General features: G+C 41.7%; 1 long non-coding RNA gene across 2 annotated transcripts in view; it reads right to left on the bottom strand.

Moving 5' to 3' along the window:
* Positions 1–8,990: 8,990 nt before the first annotated feature.
* The window catches only part of LOC142660518 (uncharacterized), a 93,701-nt gene continuing 87,002 nt past the window's right edge, over positions 8,991–15,689 (bottom strand). For both annotated transcript variants that reach the window (XR_012850501.1, XR_012850502.1), the window contains exons 2-3: positions 9,882–9,966; positions 8,991–9,562 (exon numbers count right to left, since the gene is read on the bottom strand). This is a non-coding gene — a long non-coding RNA (uncharacterized LOC142660518). The remainder of the gene's footprint in view (positions 9,563–9,881; positions 9,967–15,689) is intronic.

The following is a 15,689-nucleotide window of genomic DNA, read 5'->3' as shown; positions in this document are numbered from 1 at the left end:
TGATCTGGGGAAGATGCAAATCCTGCTGTATCCCGAAAGCTTCTTAAGCATTTAGGTTTTTGCCTGGTGCTTCAGATATCTGATCTGGCTCAAGAACATCTTCACTTCCCATTCCCCGGGCGACCGGCTTCCATATGCCCGTTTTGGGTATTAATTGGCGATAATTGAATTAGCATTATGATGCGTTTGTATATTTAGTATTTTGATAGATAATCAGTCGGAGGGTTTTCGTAAACACTCGGGAGAAAAGGAAAGTCTATTAGGAAACTTAAAAAGAAAATCAGCAGTTGTTGAACACAAGGTGGAGAAATGTTATTCCAAGAAATGCTAAACCTCTTAATAAAGATCTTATCAAGCAGATACATAAATATTCATATCGCCCTCTCCGAGCGGAAAACAACATGTTCAGCAAAGACGCGTTGGCTCATTTTCAGCTCGGATCTGACAAACACTACTGCAAGAGGCACAAGTTATCAATTATAAATATCTAAATTCTGAATTCTTTGTATATTTACAGGCCAGATGGGGACTCATCACCCCGCGCCGCCAATGTAAATGTGAAAGGTTTCAGGATATGATACAAACATTTTATTTCCTTTTATAAATCGCTAATAAATATGAGCAGGGATTATTGTACTTTATTATATAGTGTTATTCTAGGCTTTGCATTGTATATCGGGGTATATTATGTTCTTAAAGGAATTGTCCAATTTAAACGCTCCTATTTTATTAGAAGGGCCTCAAAAAATAAATTGGTCACTGCTGTAATCTCCAGTGATTAGCTGTATTCTGTGGGAAGAATGATCAGCAAGTGTTCAGTTTCTCTGCAGCGCCACCACAGGGAAGCTTGAGTATTACATGGGGCCTATTGAAAGCAATGTATGGACATGCCAGGTCCTCCAGAGTGGCAGATGCTCTTGGTAGCTGCTCTGATTATTCTCCACTACGTTTCTGAATGAGGGACGCCTCTATTTACTTAGGATGCTCTATTAGAGTATTTTAAATTTCATTTTCTTCTTCAGAAAGGAAGGAAAATGAAAGGAAACAAAATGTCATGAAAATCTTAATAATCTGTGTTTAAAGGGAATCTGTCAGGAGGTAGGTCCCTTTAAGGCATGTGTGCTATGCATTGCACAACAATCTGTGAGCCCTCATGGCCAGCAATGGGGGGCCAGTATGCCTTTTATTTCCATGGAAATTCATCACATGCAATGTTTTTAAATGTGATCTCACATGAAATTGCATAACAAAATCCCATGAGATAAGTAAATGCGATTTAGAATTAGAGCCTTTTTTGAGAAGGTAAAAAAAATTGCTTTGTCATATTTGTGATAACTTGATATCATATTTTTAAGTGGTTGTCCAGTGTAGAAAACCCTTTTAGGGAATTCTGAGTTAATAGAGGGAGGTCCCCTGTTCAAGATCCTCATCGCTTGGTCAGAGGGGAGAGCGGCTACAAAGTCTGTTTGACTGTCCTGCATTACACAGACAACACGTTAATATGAATTGACGCTGTGTAATGCTTCATTTCCCCTGCGGTGGTGCTGCAGGGAAACTGAACACTTGCAGCCAGACGAACTCCCACAGATTACAGATGATCGCTAGGGTTCCCAGCAGGGGGACACTGTGATCAGCTCATTGTAAAGGGACCATTCTAACAAGTAGGGATTGTCCAAAGTGGAGAACCCCTTTAAGATAACACCATGAGGAAAAAAATGTCATGACACTTAACCCAAAAATTCTAGTGAATGCTCTGTTTAAGTTATTGTACATCAAGGAAAGAAAAGTGGAATATTCCAGGGTGCAGCCGTAGGTTATTTTCTCTGTTGTCATGTCGGTACGATGTTAAACCATGAAGAGCAAAATCAGATGGAGTTCAAAGGAAATTTATTTGCACAGATAAAAACAATGCATTTCAAGGCCGAACTGGCCTCTTCATCAGGTTAGTACAAATGATGTGTAAGTTCCAGGTGAGTACTTTTTTTTTATAACAAAAGCTCGGGTCGGCAGTAACAAAGTTACTGTTCAAATCTACACCTGTAACCTCGACCCAGTAGTCTTTGTTACTGCCGACCAAGGTCTGTGTCAAAGAGTCGTCATATAGACGGAGACAGAATTGTTCAAAGGTATGCATAATGCTTGATGGGGTTGTATGTATTCTGCCAACATGGTCCCCAATTTTGGTTATGTGGGTGTACAGTCTAGATCCCCTAGCTAGATTGGAAAGAAATCTCAGTGCCACGAATATGAATATCTGCTCTGTCGTAGCAGACTAGTGCATGGTCTAAGAGTAGTAATTGTTCTATGACTGGCTTGGAAATGCGAGGCAGCAGTGAGACCCCCATTAAGATATAGACAATTCCGGACCAAGACCCATGAGTATGTGAATAATGCGTGTATTGCCGCCCATCAGGATTGAAAGATCGCCAGGCATCTACTAGCTGTAGGTCAGAAGTGAAGGATTGAAGTATTTTGTCAGACGTTCTAACCATCGGTGTAGATGTTCTCGAGCATTTCCTGTCTTCAGTGGGGGATAGTACCGTGTTGACATCTCCTGCCACATCTAAAGCTATTTGGGTTTGTAAGGATTAAAAAAAATTGTTTGTTAACTCTGTTCGGTCTATATACATTATATACGCTCGGTTCCCCAGCTTAGGTGTCTAAACGAGCTAGTATGAGCCTACCCTCCGTGTCTGAATGTTGAGATTTTATCTTAAAAGCTAGAGATTTATTCAAGAGTATGAGGACTCCTACTTTGCTGTCATCTGAGGCTGACCCCAATACTTCCCCCACCCAATACTTTTTCATTCGAAAGAAATCCTTTTCACGTAAATGTGTCTCTTGGAAAAGAGCAATGGCAGCTTTTAAGCGTTTTAGGTGCTTAAGCACCAGGGAACGTTTATGAGGAGGTAATAGACCCTTATCATTCCACGTCACTATCTTCATGGGGGGGAATAAACTTGCATGTGGTTCATTGCTCGTGGGTCCTGTCCACTCGTGACTCGTGTCCACAATATTAGTAAGTAATGAAAATACGATGAAGTCAGTCTGGGATTCCAACTATAAGTGCATACATAAAACGAACAGTAAAAACAATAATAACAACAAATAGTCCATCCATGTCCTGTAGGAGAAACTTTCCCATAAATGATCTTCACGAGTGGAGTATCCGTTCGGCCATTATGTCCAGAGGATAGTCCATAGGATTCAGTATGTACAATGGCAGAATGTAGAAATATGGATAGTCAGTGGGCATCTGCAGTATTGAGCATAAGTGGTTGCACACTGGAAGGTGTTAATAACACGGGTGTATAATAATGATGTCAAACTATCAAAAAACTCTTAGTAAGGTAATATATCAAGCTACCCAAGTAGCGGATCACAATGTACTCACTCAGTCACCAGGTGTCGAAAAGGAGAAAGCACCCATCCAAGTTGAAATATCGTATCGACATGCGAAGTGTCTGAACATGTCTCTCAGGAGCAGATTCGAAATTATGTTGAATCCCATGTAGATTCTGTCCGTTAGCGGTTTTTCAATGCAGTCTTCGCTGTTGTGGTGTTAGTAGTAAATGACCGGGTTCGACTAGCAGCTGCAGTAGCGTAGTTTCCAGGATGTGATGTGGTTAGATGGTCTGATAGATGTGTCTCAGCTTCTTCAGGATCCGAGAAGGTCTGTGTAGTGCCATCTGGACGGGTAATGCGTGGATTCGCTGCGTATTGAAGCTGGAAACGCCATTTATTTTGATGCAGAGCTGTACAAGTCTTGCTGAAAGCTCTGCGTTTGCATGTAAGCTCGACAAAGTAGTTCTCCAAACAATAATACATATGCACCTTTACGGTTTGTGCCCTGCGTCTATAAGCTCTTAAGATGGCTTCTTTTTCAGAGTAATCTAGGAATTTGACATTGACCTGACGAGGTCTGTCAGGTTGAATTCTAGTCAGAGGCATGTTTTTTTGCTGTAAACTTTCAGGGCCTATGCGGTGAGCCCGTTCAACCTTAAATGGCCCTTCTAGTTCAAGAAGTAAAGGTACTTGGACTGCACAAATGTGAATGGCGGGTACTGATTCAAGAACACCCACTAACCTGAGATTGCTTAGTATGGACCTGTTTTTCAGGTCATCTATTTTTTCCAAAATGCGGCTATTTCCCCGTAACCGATCCCTGATATGGGTATGTGCTTTCACCATGCCATCTTCTGCGGTGGAAATGCGGTGTTCCGCTTTGTCTAGTCTGGCAGAGTGAGAGGCAATCTCTCACTGTAGATCTTGAAGGGACTCAGTAATAGTTGTAGCCAACATTGTTTTTAGGTCCGGAGAGATCTTGTTTGCCACTTTTATGGCCAGCTTTTTGTAGTCAATATGTAGGTGTTACAAGCCCAGTTTAGAGTCCTCAGATTCTAAAGGGGCATCATCAGGAGCCTCTCTGCTAGAGGAGGAACGGCCTTCCGCCATCTTGTCAGTGCGCATGGTCTGGGGACATCTTCTCCTATTATTGTGGAGGTATGGCATCCCCTCCGGTATGTAATGTCAGCTGGGTTGAGGCAGTCACCCGGAGAGGTTAAAGTTGCGTTGTGTGGTAGGTGAGCCGTGGCTTGAGCACTTGTCTCCTGCTTCTTCACATGCTGGCACCGGAACCAGAAGCCTCAAAAAATTCTATACAGAAGTACAGATCTCTGTCTCATTTATAATAACATCTACATTCTGACCATCATACTATTTGACACTGGTAGACACTGGTAGAAGCCTACTCAAGATAGTGAAGACCTGGATTATACTGTGTGACTTCATTAGTATAGAAGACTAATATCGGTCAAATAGTGCTATTTGCCTGGGAAAGGATGAAGTTCTGCTCCAAACCTTTGTGCTTACAGCACTGTCAAACTAATAAACACTTGGAAGAAGACCTCCCATTCATTTATCCATTTCTTCTCTGCTAGCAGCGCCTTATAATATTATGTTAAGAAAATCTCTGTTATTTCCGACCAGTCCTGTCTGTCAGGATCTAGAATCTATTTATTAAAAAATAAAATCAAGTCCAAGCAATATCATACTCGAATAGAAGTCATAGGGCAAGTATTGGAGATGTAAAACAGATATCGATAAGATGATTATGACTGAAGACCCTCAATCTATGGTGGCCTGAAGCTCTGTCCATATCTACTATTTGATTTTCATCTCCGGTCAATGGAAGACCATCCAATAAATTGAATTACTTTAATTGGACTTATTATTGTCAGTCAGATACTTGCAAGCGCAACTGTGCCTTGGGTTCATCTGAAGATACTAAACTGTTACTTATATCCATAGCTTGTTGAATCCTTTTTGAGATGGTTCATCTATCAGGACCACTGTGCTGACCTCTGGCCGTTCATATTCCGTCCTTTCATAATTTTATTAATCACTCAAAACGACTGGCTATAATACTTCCATCATGGTCAATATTATAGACCATATAGAAATATAACACAGTTGTCTGCAGGTTGAACTGAAAACATGATTGTCCCAGACAATGATACCTGATTGATGGGATGATCCATCTTTTTGGCCGTGGGCCCAATGGGGCTTTCGATGTAACCATGTTTCTATGGTGGTAATGATCAGAGAATTTGCTTGCAGTGGTTCTACCTTGGTGCCATAATTCCAAAAATGTGACTTATTCTTAAGTGAATAGACACACCATTTTACGTAATACAACCACAATAAAATTTCCTTACGGAACACAGAAATAATTTAGGAAGATGAACAACATCATAGTTGGGCAAACAATCTGGAAGGCAGAAATCGGAGTGGGAGATATTACCAATACACTAATGGAGGGATTATAACAGACCCGCATGCCATCAAGTATTCTTTTTTTTTTGGGCCACAGACCGACACTCAGCTCCAACTGGAGGCTTTCTCCAACTCAGTTGGAGCCAAAATATAACTGGGAGACTATGTTTGTCCCAATAAAAGACCACTTGATGGCATGCTGACACCTTGTTCCTTTCTACTTAGGATGGTGGACCAGTCCTATCTGATGGACATTTTGATTCTTCCTGGTTTGTGAATTGGCTATTCTTGCTCCTCTTTCCTTATTTGGTTCCAATTAATTTGGAAAGATAGTCCAAAGGGGAACTGGACATCCTCCAAGGTGGTTGAGGTCGGAAGGAAAAGTTTGGCAGGCAAGTCAGACAGGATTCAACCTCGGAACACAATGTCAGGGAGGTGCAGGATTTGTAAGGGTAAAGCACAAATAAAATTTTAGGTCTGGAGAATGACAGTGATCACCTATTGTGGTGCAGTTTGTGTCAATGTGACTGTGAAAGTAGCATCAACCACTGTCCCAAAATGAAGTCCCCATATACAAATCTAGTATTAGTGCAATGACCCCTTCCAGAGATAGGAACCCAGGTGATTGGCTTCATTCTATGTATAATGCTGAAGAGTTTGTTATCGCCATGTAAATTATGGGAAATAAATAAAATACATAATAAAATCTTACAATACTAGGCAAAAAATGAAGCTTCTGTCACATTAAAGGGAAAACTGTCCACATATTTGCAGCCAAACACTTGACAAGTTGCATCTGTTCATAAAAAAGTGTTTGACGTGTCAGCACTAAAGAGTTGCAATGTATGTGTCACATACCATTCTAATCGTCATACATGTTCATTATAATGTTTGCATATCAAAGTCAGCTCCATCCCGGTTTACCTGCAGTCTTATGGAATGACATGACAAAATGAGCTCTGCTACATCTGTATATATATTTGCCATGCGGGTGTTACCGTTCTTCCCATCTCCTTCCTGAAGACCTGTTATTGATACAGTTCTATCTGATTGTCTGTTATGTGCCAGGATTTATTACTTACAGTTTATAAAGAGGAAGCTAAATAGTTCATTCAATAGCTGAGAAAACAAAACACTTACAAATATTCGGAGTCATGCCGAGAACTTTAAATGTATTTTACTTCCCTGACGTTGGAGATGAAGGATCGATGATTTTGTACCTTTGTAGAAATTGATCACGAAGTGCTCCTGTAGGCTTTTTCTTCCCAATACTTCTACTTAGTTTTACACTTGCAAATGCCACCATGATATTCCCTCTATGTGTTGTGTAAGGCGCTTCTAAAAGAGACATTTTTGTAAGTTTGCCTAAGAATATATGCAATTTCATAGTTACATGGTTACATCTCCAATAATGACCATACGTCCAGATCAATAATACAGCGAAATATTAGTAAATCGAAAGGTCTACAGAGCAAGATTTTGCCTACTCAAGGGAATCTGTAAGAAGAATTTGAATTGTGACAGCCAATCAGATGGAAGAGGAAAGCAAAAAAGAAAGGAGATCCATAAGGTAGTACAATAAGATGGAAGGAGAGCCGGAAGGAGAGCCACAAGGGATCTGTAGATCCAAGAGTGGATAGATAGTAACCTGGCAGTGTTGTGCTGGTAGTGAAATGCATGGACAAGTTGTTTGGAGTTTGAAGTAAAGGCCCTTTTACACTGGGCAATTACCGAGCACACTAGCCTTCATAGAACGCTTGTTGCTGATAATTGCCCTATGTAAACAGCAGATGAACGAGCAAACGCCCAATCATTTGCTGATCGTATAATTTTAAAAAAGTAAAATTTTATCGTTGTCGGCAGCACATCTCCCTGTGTAAACAGGGAGACGCGCTGCCGACATGATAATAATATATGGGGATGAGCGATCGGGGTAACAACCGTTCGTCCCCATCCACAGCTCCTTGTGACAGGAGCAAACGAGCGCCGATCGACGAAATTGTCCGGTGTAATAGGGGCTTTACTAGATACTGTACTGCTCTACATTACTGGTACAAAACGTTGAGTTAGTGACTGTAGAGAAAAATACAGATGCTGCGCTCCATTCTGGAAGTATAGTTAACATGCAGGAAAATATCAGCAAAAAATAAGTAAGAATGCAAAAGTATTCATACCTAGAAAATGTTAGGCCTTATACATTAAACGGGTTTCCCACTTTGTAGTACTTATTGGAAGGGTCCCTTGACAATAAGCTGATTACAAAGTGTCCCTGTGCTCGGACCACCAGTGATCAACTGTTATCTGTGGGGAAATCTGGTAGTAAGTGTTCAATATCCCTGCAGCGCCACCACAGGAGAAGTTAAGCATTACATAGTTTCCATATATATGAATGGATTGTCTGTGTAATGCAGGACAGGACAGGTCCTCCAGAGTGGGAGACGCTCTTTGTAACTGCTCTCCACTCACTCCGGCCAAGAGATGACGGCCCTGAACAGTTAAACCCCCCTTTTATAAGAATTTCCTTAAAGTGTATATACAATGGGTTTTCTAAACTTGACAATGCCTTTAACAAGCAGAAGTTAGTGGGTTCATTTGAACAGTAACCTAACCTCCATCGGTGAGAAGAGGGAGTCACAGTCATCATGGGCAGTTGTACTTAGTTAGGCCAAGGCCTTTGAGATGTGCTTAGAGCGCTCATGTGGTACTGAATATTGGATCATTCCACCAATAGATTATTTTAAAATGATAATCTGAAATTTCAGCTTTTGACCAGAGCTATAAAGCCCTACATCAAGCTTGCACTTATCTCACTGGTGACCTTTCAGGGATTCACCATTGTCTTCTTCGAGGCAACAGGAGCTTCTATTTTCTAGTGTTCCCATGACAACATTTCCAATTCCTGTCTTACATTTTGGCAATTCAGCCTTTTCATCTGGGTTTTTCTGTGGATCTTAAAAACCATTTACATCAATGTCCACAAATATACATACAAATGCTTCTCTTCAAGCCAGTTACTATGTGAACATTGATGTGGATGGTGATTTATACCCATACAAAATTCCTTTGACAAATCTGAACTGTTAAAGAAAAAAATCGGGTATTACTGTCATGACGCCAATAGAGTAGAGGACCGACAGATAATCAAGATTTAATAATTTATTACAAAAATGTGGACAACTTTCTAAATCTAAATGAATTTTTATATAACACTTATGGCAGTTTTCCTTTAAATGTGCTCGAACCATAGACAATGCATTACTAGACCAGAATCCCTGAGAGGTTGATTCATTTTATTGTTGCCTTCATTCCTCTGATATCAACAAGAATTACCGAGCAATCTACTTCTAATGTATGATACAGCCTAGAATAAATTGTTGCTATAAGTATGCATTTGCATGCGTTTTCCCAGAATCCTTGGCTGCGGTGAAAGCGTGGTACGTTATGTGAGGATGGGGCTAGGCAAGTTTATTGCTTTCCAGAGACATACGGATGTTCTCCTAAGTGCTTTTCACAGAACACACACATCCTTATAATTCTTTCCTACCATGTGCCAAGGGGATTTTTGGACGCCATATAAAAAAGAAGTCCAAGTTGTAGGACCATCGCGAGGCTCGTCGGAGGATTGACAGTGGCTTAAATTACACAACAAACTCATTGGAACCAATCCTTATGATAGAGCAGCTTCCAAAAATCTGTGTTATTATTCTTCGTCTTGGGTGGTGGGATGGGACGGGGGAGAGGCACGTTCTCATCTGGAAAGGGTTACACGCAGGTGTCCAAACAAAGTCTTCCAGGAAACAGAAGGGAAAATTACGTTCCGGGAGCTGTTGCTGCAGGTGTGTACAACGAAATATCTCGGCTCCTTTATTTTATAGTCCTATTAAATGCAAGAGAACTGAGCCAGCCGTAGCATGGAAAGCCACAGAGAACTCATAAACCTTCATTCGAAACTGAAATTTACATTTGTAGGTCAACAAATAGTGTTAAAAATCGTTAATCAACATGAAGCTAAAGGTTTCCTAAGCTGCTAAATTGAATGCAGAATGCACTCTAGAAACAAGTTGTTTTTTATGATCAGTTCATTACTGGTGTCCAGACATACTCACATAAATTCAGATGCCCCTGAAGACTTTCCCTTGGCACAGGGCTCCCTGCCAATTCTGCAATTCTTCAATTTATATCACAACAGGCCTATAAAATAAGACAGAGAATAAGCATTTTTTAAGCTTTGTATTATATCCCATCTGCTCAGATCACAGTCTAATAAAGGCCGCATATCGCTGCCCATATCGCTGCCCATATTGGTGCCCATTTACTGTGGGAGAGACGAAGTCCCATCTAGTTTACTTACATTTCTAATGGTCCTATCTACAAAGCAGCTACCTCTGTCATGTACAAAGGACCCAGGTATATTTTTGCTTTATTGTACATTTGTATAATACAAATTACTGTATGATAAATAGATATACTTTATGTGGCCAAAAGTATCGGGACACCTACACATTACACTAACAAGAGCTTTTAGGACATCCCATTCTAAATCCATAGACATTAATATGGAGCAGATCCCCTCTGTGCAGACAAAACATCTTCCACTCTTCTGGGACGACTTTCTACAAGATTTTTAAATGTCTGTGGGAAGTCTTGCCCATTCATCTATAAGATCATTTGTAATGTCAGACACTGATGTTGGGGGAGAGGGTCTGGATCGCACTCTCCGTTCTAGTTCATCCCAAATGTGCTGGATGGGGTTGAGGTTAGGTCTGTGCAGCCAGTCAAGTTCTACCACACCAAACTCCCCCAACCAACAAACCATGTCTTTATGGACCTTGTGCACTGGGGTGCAGTCATGCTGGAACAGAAAAGAGACGAACCCCACACTCTTCCCAAAAAGTTGGAAGCTACAATTGTCCAATATTTCTTGTTATGCTGAAGCATGAAAATTTCCCTTCACTGGAACTAAGGGGCCGAAGCCGACCGTGAAAAACACCCCCATAGCATTACCCCTCCTACACCAAACTGTACAGCTGGCACAATACAGTCAGGCAGGAAACGTTCTCCTGGGATTCACCAAACCCAGACTCGTCCATCAGACTCCAGATAGAGACACGTGATTCCTCACTCCACAGAACTCGTTTTCACTCCTCCAGAGTCCAGTGGCGGCTGCTTTACACCACTCCATCCGACGCTTGGCATTGTGCTTGGTGATGATAGGCTGGCATGCCGCTGCTCAGCCCCCATGCCATGAAGCTCCCGGAGCACAGTTTTTGTGCCGATGTCAATACCAGAGGAGGTTTGGACTCTCCAGTTATTGAGTCAGCAGAGCGTTGGTGACTTTTTTGCACTATGCGCCTCAGCACTATGATCCCCCGCTTTAGAGTTTCGTGGCTGAGTTGCTGCGGTTCCTCTTCCACTTTACAATAATATCACTCATAGTTGATGGTGGAATATCTAGGAGGGAAGAAATTTCAGGAACTGACTTGTTACAATGGTGGCGTCCTATTACAGGACCACGCTGGAATTCAGTGATCTCTTTACAATGACCTATTCAATCACAAATATTTGTAAAGGCGACTGCATGGCTAGTGCTGGATTTTATACACTGTGGGAATCGGACTGAATGAAACACCTGAATTCAATGATTAAGAGGTGTGTCCCAATACTTTTGTCCATATAGTGTGTATATTAGGTGCATAGACTCCAGGTTATAGGTGCATGATAATCTTTGCCTATATGCTCCTGAGATGTATATCTCGTACTACTGGCTACCACTATAAGGCTTGCGGGAAAAGCAAAAGTTCCAGTTTGGAAAGGAGAAATGAAATGGCCCATTAGTCCCACCACCCTTGTGTCCTACGAGGCATGGAAGAGCGGGTTCTGCACAGGGCACATCCAGCCTAAAGTTGGGCTAGCATGTAAACCTTCCTGGGGTGTAATCCAGGGATGTCCTATTATTCTAGCCTGCCCCGCCGCTCTCTTCTCAGCTGCTTGTGACCCCCCCCCCCCCCGCCCTGCCCCCCAGTAAGAGCGGCTCCTGCTCTTGGTCACCAGATCCGTCTATGTATTACATGGTCGCTTATTAATTTGAATGGCCTTCATGTAATATTAAATTTCCCCTGCGATAGCGGCGATTACAGCTAAACATTGGCGATTCCATAATCATATCTTAAGTAATATAACTTCAATAACCTTATGATGAGTTGATCAATTAAATAGTCTGTGAAGAGATGTAATGTATATATAGCCTAATGGAAACTCGAAACTTTCATTGATTAACCCATGACGAGCACATTCCTGCCCCTCTACCCTATAATCAATATCCTATTATGCATTAGTAATGCATCTGTATCTATATTGCATATGTAGACAAACTTCTGCCCTTACAGCAAGGGCCACATTTCGTTTTTATATATATATATTATTTTTTTTATTTAGTAATAGTTTTACAGCCCTTGAATAAATGTATTTACAACAAAAATGGTTTACACCAAGATTGATTTTTCACACCCTGATCAATACTATGCAGTGAGATATAAATCACCCAACACTGACAACGACAGGCAGATGAATCCAGAGAGATGGTATAAAATCCATGTTTACCAGTATAAATGTGTATACTCTGCCATTGGATGTCTTGGATTAATAGACCGTGAAATGTTAATTACAAGAGATGTACTGAATGTGTTATGTAACCATTTATCCGCAGGTCTCTTGATGCACAGTATGATCAAGGGGGCTGATCAATTCTACCCCTACCTCCACGCAGGGTCAGACTGGCCCACCAGAGTAACAAAGGATCCTCCGATGGGACTTTGTTGTGACCCAATAATGGGTCTCAACGGTCCAGCAGAAGACAACTCTCTTTAGATCTGACTTTGGCGCCAATCATTTGCAACTAGGGTCTATTTCTTATGGGATGCCTCACAAATAACGTATTAGATCTTGTTGATGATTTATCCTGTGTGTACAATGATAACAACAAAGATTGCACTGCAACTAAAAATGAATGTGTAGATGTTCTGTATAGATAGAGGGTGGACCCTCGGAGCCATTTCCTCTGATGGGCCCAAGAAACTTCAGTCCTACACTGTCTCCATGACAACAATATGAATTCCGTTGAAATTTGGCTGTTAATTTTCAATAAACAGGCTCCCCACCGAAATATATTTTTAGAAAAATCTGATTAATAATGCATGTTGAGATTAGGAATGACATGACATGACTCCAGCCAAGCTGTTTTGAACTCTCCCTTCTCTCGACACAGTATCAATCCATTTTTAACCGCTTAAAGACTGGGCCTATTTTAGCCTTGAGGATCAGAACAATTTTTTGCATTTTTCCCCTTTGCATTCCAGTGAATATTACTTTTTATTTTTTTCATTTTAACTAATAGTACACAGGCATACCTAAGAATCTTGTCAGACAGGCCTGGGGTTCTTTGATGGACCCTGGGCTGTCTGCCTATACTAGGTATGGGCCTCGATTGCGTCACAGAAATTTCCTGCAACGTGATCATTGAGGGTTTCGACCTCAGTCTTTGTCTTTGAAAGCTGCAATCAGTGCTGATTTCGGCATTAAAAGGGTTAAACGCTGGTTAAATGCTTTCCATGAGATCAGAATGACGACTATGCTTGTCATGATGCAGCAACTGCCTGCCGCTCGTACTCGGCATCAGTCCTGAAGCAGTTAAGCTGAACAGCTGAGTAATATGAGACAGACCGGTTGCTTTAGAAACACAGTCTAAGGCCTCATGCACATGAACATAAGAACGCCCATAATTACGACCCGTAATTACGGGCCCATAGACTTCTATTGGCCATGGGTACTTTCCCGTATGCTTACGGGAAGGTGCCCGTGCCGTTGAAAAATATGGAACATGTCCTATTTCAGGCTGTAATAACGGCACGGACAGGCCCATATAAGTCTATGGGGCTCCACAAATTACGGGTGGCTACGTGTGTGCACCCGTAAATACGGGAGCGTTGCTAGGCGACGTCAGGGGATAGTCACTGTCCATGGTGCTGAAAGTGTTAACTGATCGGCAGTAACTCTTTCAGCACCCGGGACAGGGACTACCGTTGGAGTTAATAGTATTAAAAGTTATCTTACCTGCTACTTCCTCCAGTCCGGCCTCCCGGGATGAAGTTTCATCCCATGTGAACACTGCAGCCAATCACAGGCCAATCACAGGCTGCAGCGGTCACATGGGCTGCCGCGTCATCCAGGGAGGTTGGAATGGATGTCAAAAGAGGGAAGCGTCACCAAGATAACAGTATGTATGAACTTCTTTTACCTTCAATCGCTGCGGAAACTCTGCCCGAAAGGGCTGCCCCTTCTCTCTTTCCAGCACTGATAGAGAGAAGGGGCTGCCGATTAGTGCAAAGAAAACAGGTCCGTAAATACGGGTGGAATACTAGTGACACCGGACCCGTATTTACGGGCACGGGTCCATAAATACTGGTGGAATACGGGTCGAATACGTGGGACAAAGGACCCGTATTTGCAACAGTATTTACGGGAGGAAAAAAATACGTTCGTGTGCATGAGGCCTAAGAGCTACAGTTTTTTATATGGGGTTGTCAGGCAGAAGATTCCCTAGTAACATGTCTGTCCCAGATTCCTTTACACCTCTTGCACACAACCCAGATCGGGCCGTGAAAAACAAATGGGGCTCCTGGCATCATAGACATTTTATGAAGCTAGGAGTCCTTGCCTCCCCGCGGAACTGTTATTCCATACTATATCATTTTGTTCAGTACGGAACAGCAGTTACGTGGGGAGGCAGGGACGCCTAGCATCATAAAATGTCTATGATGCCAGAAGTCCCGTTCACCTGTACCGTGGTCGGGCTGGGAAATCCAGCCGACACTCGGACCGTTTTTCACGGCCCGATCTCAGTCGTGCGCAAGAGCACTTAAGATCTATAGGTTATGTTTGTATTGTCCTGTGTTCGGGGCAAAGAAAAGGCAAGAAAGGTTTTGTATTAAAATATAATAGGGTGGAGCGCCACTTTAAAACTATTGTAAAATCAGTGAAAATACCAATTAAATGCATCGAAAATTAAGCAATTGTCAGTTTGCCAAGTTCAAGACCCAATTACTAGATAATGAACAATACATTCAAAGAAATGGTACAAAAATTCAATTGGTTGAATCCGATTATTGGTCCCAAAAGATAGAAAAAAAATTATCATCAAATCTTGTGATTGGTCGTATCAGACAAATAGTCATTATCCCTATGGTCACCCCAGGTGCCACGTTTACCCCTTCTCCCTAGATGTTATCCAGTAACCCCGTAATGCAGTCCCTTAAAGGAGCTGTCACAAAAAGACTCTATGTAAATAGAAGCCGACCCATTGAACATCACGGGTCTGAATTCCCTAACGAACTGACCCTGTCAAATGAAGCAGCATCTGGGTATAGAGTAGTAGAATTACATGCCAGACGTTTTAATGGGCGGGCCGGCGCCACCAGAGTAAGTTCTTTGTTTGCTGCTCTCCACTCTGGCTCGTGGAGCAGGGCCCTAATAGGGCATATGGAAAGGGGTGGTTGTTGTTAGAACCATTTGAATATTCACCATTGATGTTGCAATCTATTCACTGCCAATTTGAGAAAAAAGTGTATTTTCCGTTTAAGGAGATTTCCTCTAAAACTTGGTCTAAAACATTATCTAATGCCACGCTAATTGAAAGAATTTCTGCTAATTAAAGAAATCCCGAAACCCTATCAAGTGAGTTGGTCTCAAGAGCTGAAGTAGAAAACGTTAATTTACAATACGTCTTAATATTACCCTGAATCCAGACAGGGAATCATATAAAAATTGATATATAGTCGTTGGCAATTCTGGTATTTACATGCTAAACCTTAACAGTGATGCAAATGGATTAAAGGAAATTTAACGATGATAAATGTGGG

Source organism: Rhinoderma darwinii, chromosome 9 (assembly GCF_050947455.1).
Source record: "Rhinoderma darwinii isolate aRhiDar2 chromosome 9, aRhiDar2.hap1, whole genome shotgun sequence".
Taxonomy (NCBI): Eukaryota; Metazoa; Chordata; class Amphibia; order Anura; family Rhinodermatidae; genus Rhinoderma; species Rhinoderma darwinii.
This window is presented reverse-complemented; position numbering and strand designations above follow the sequence as displayed.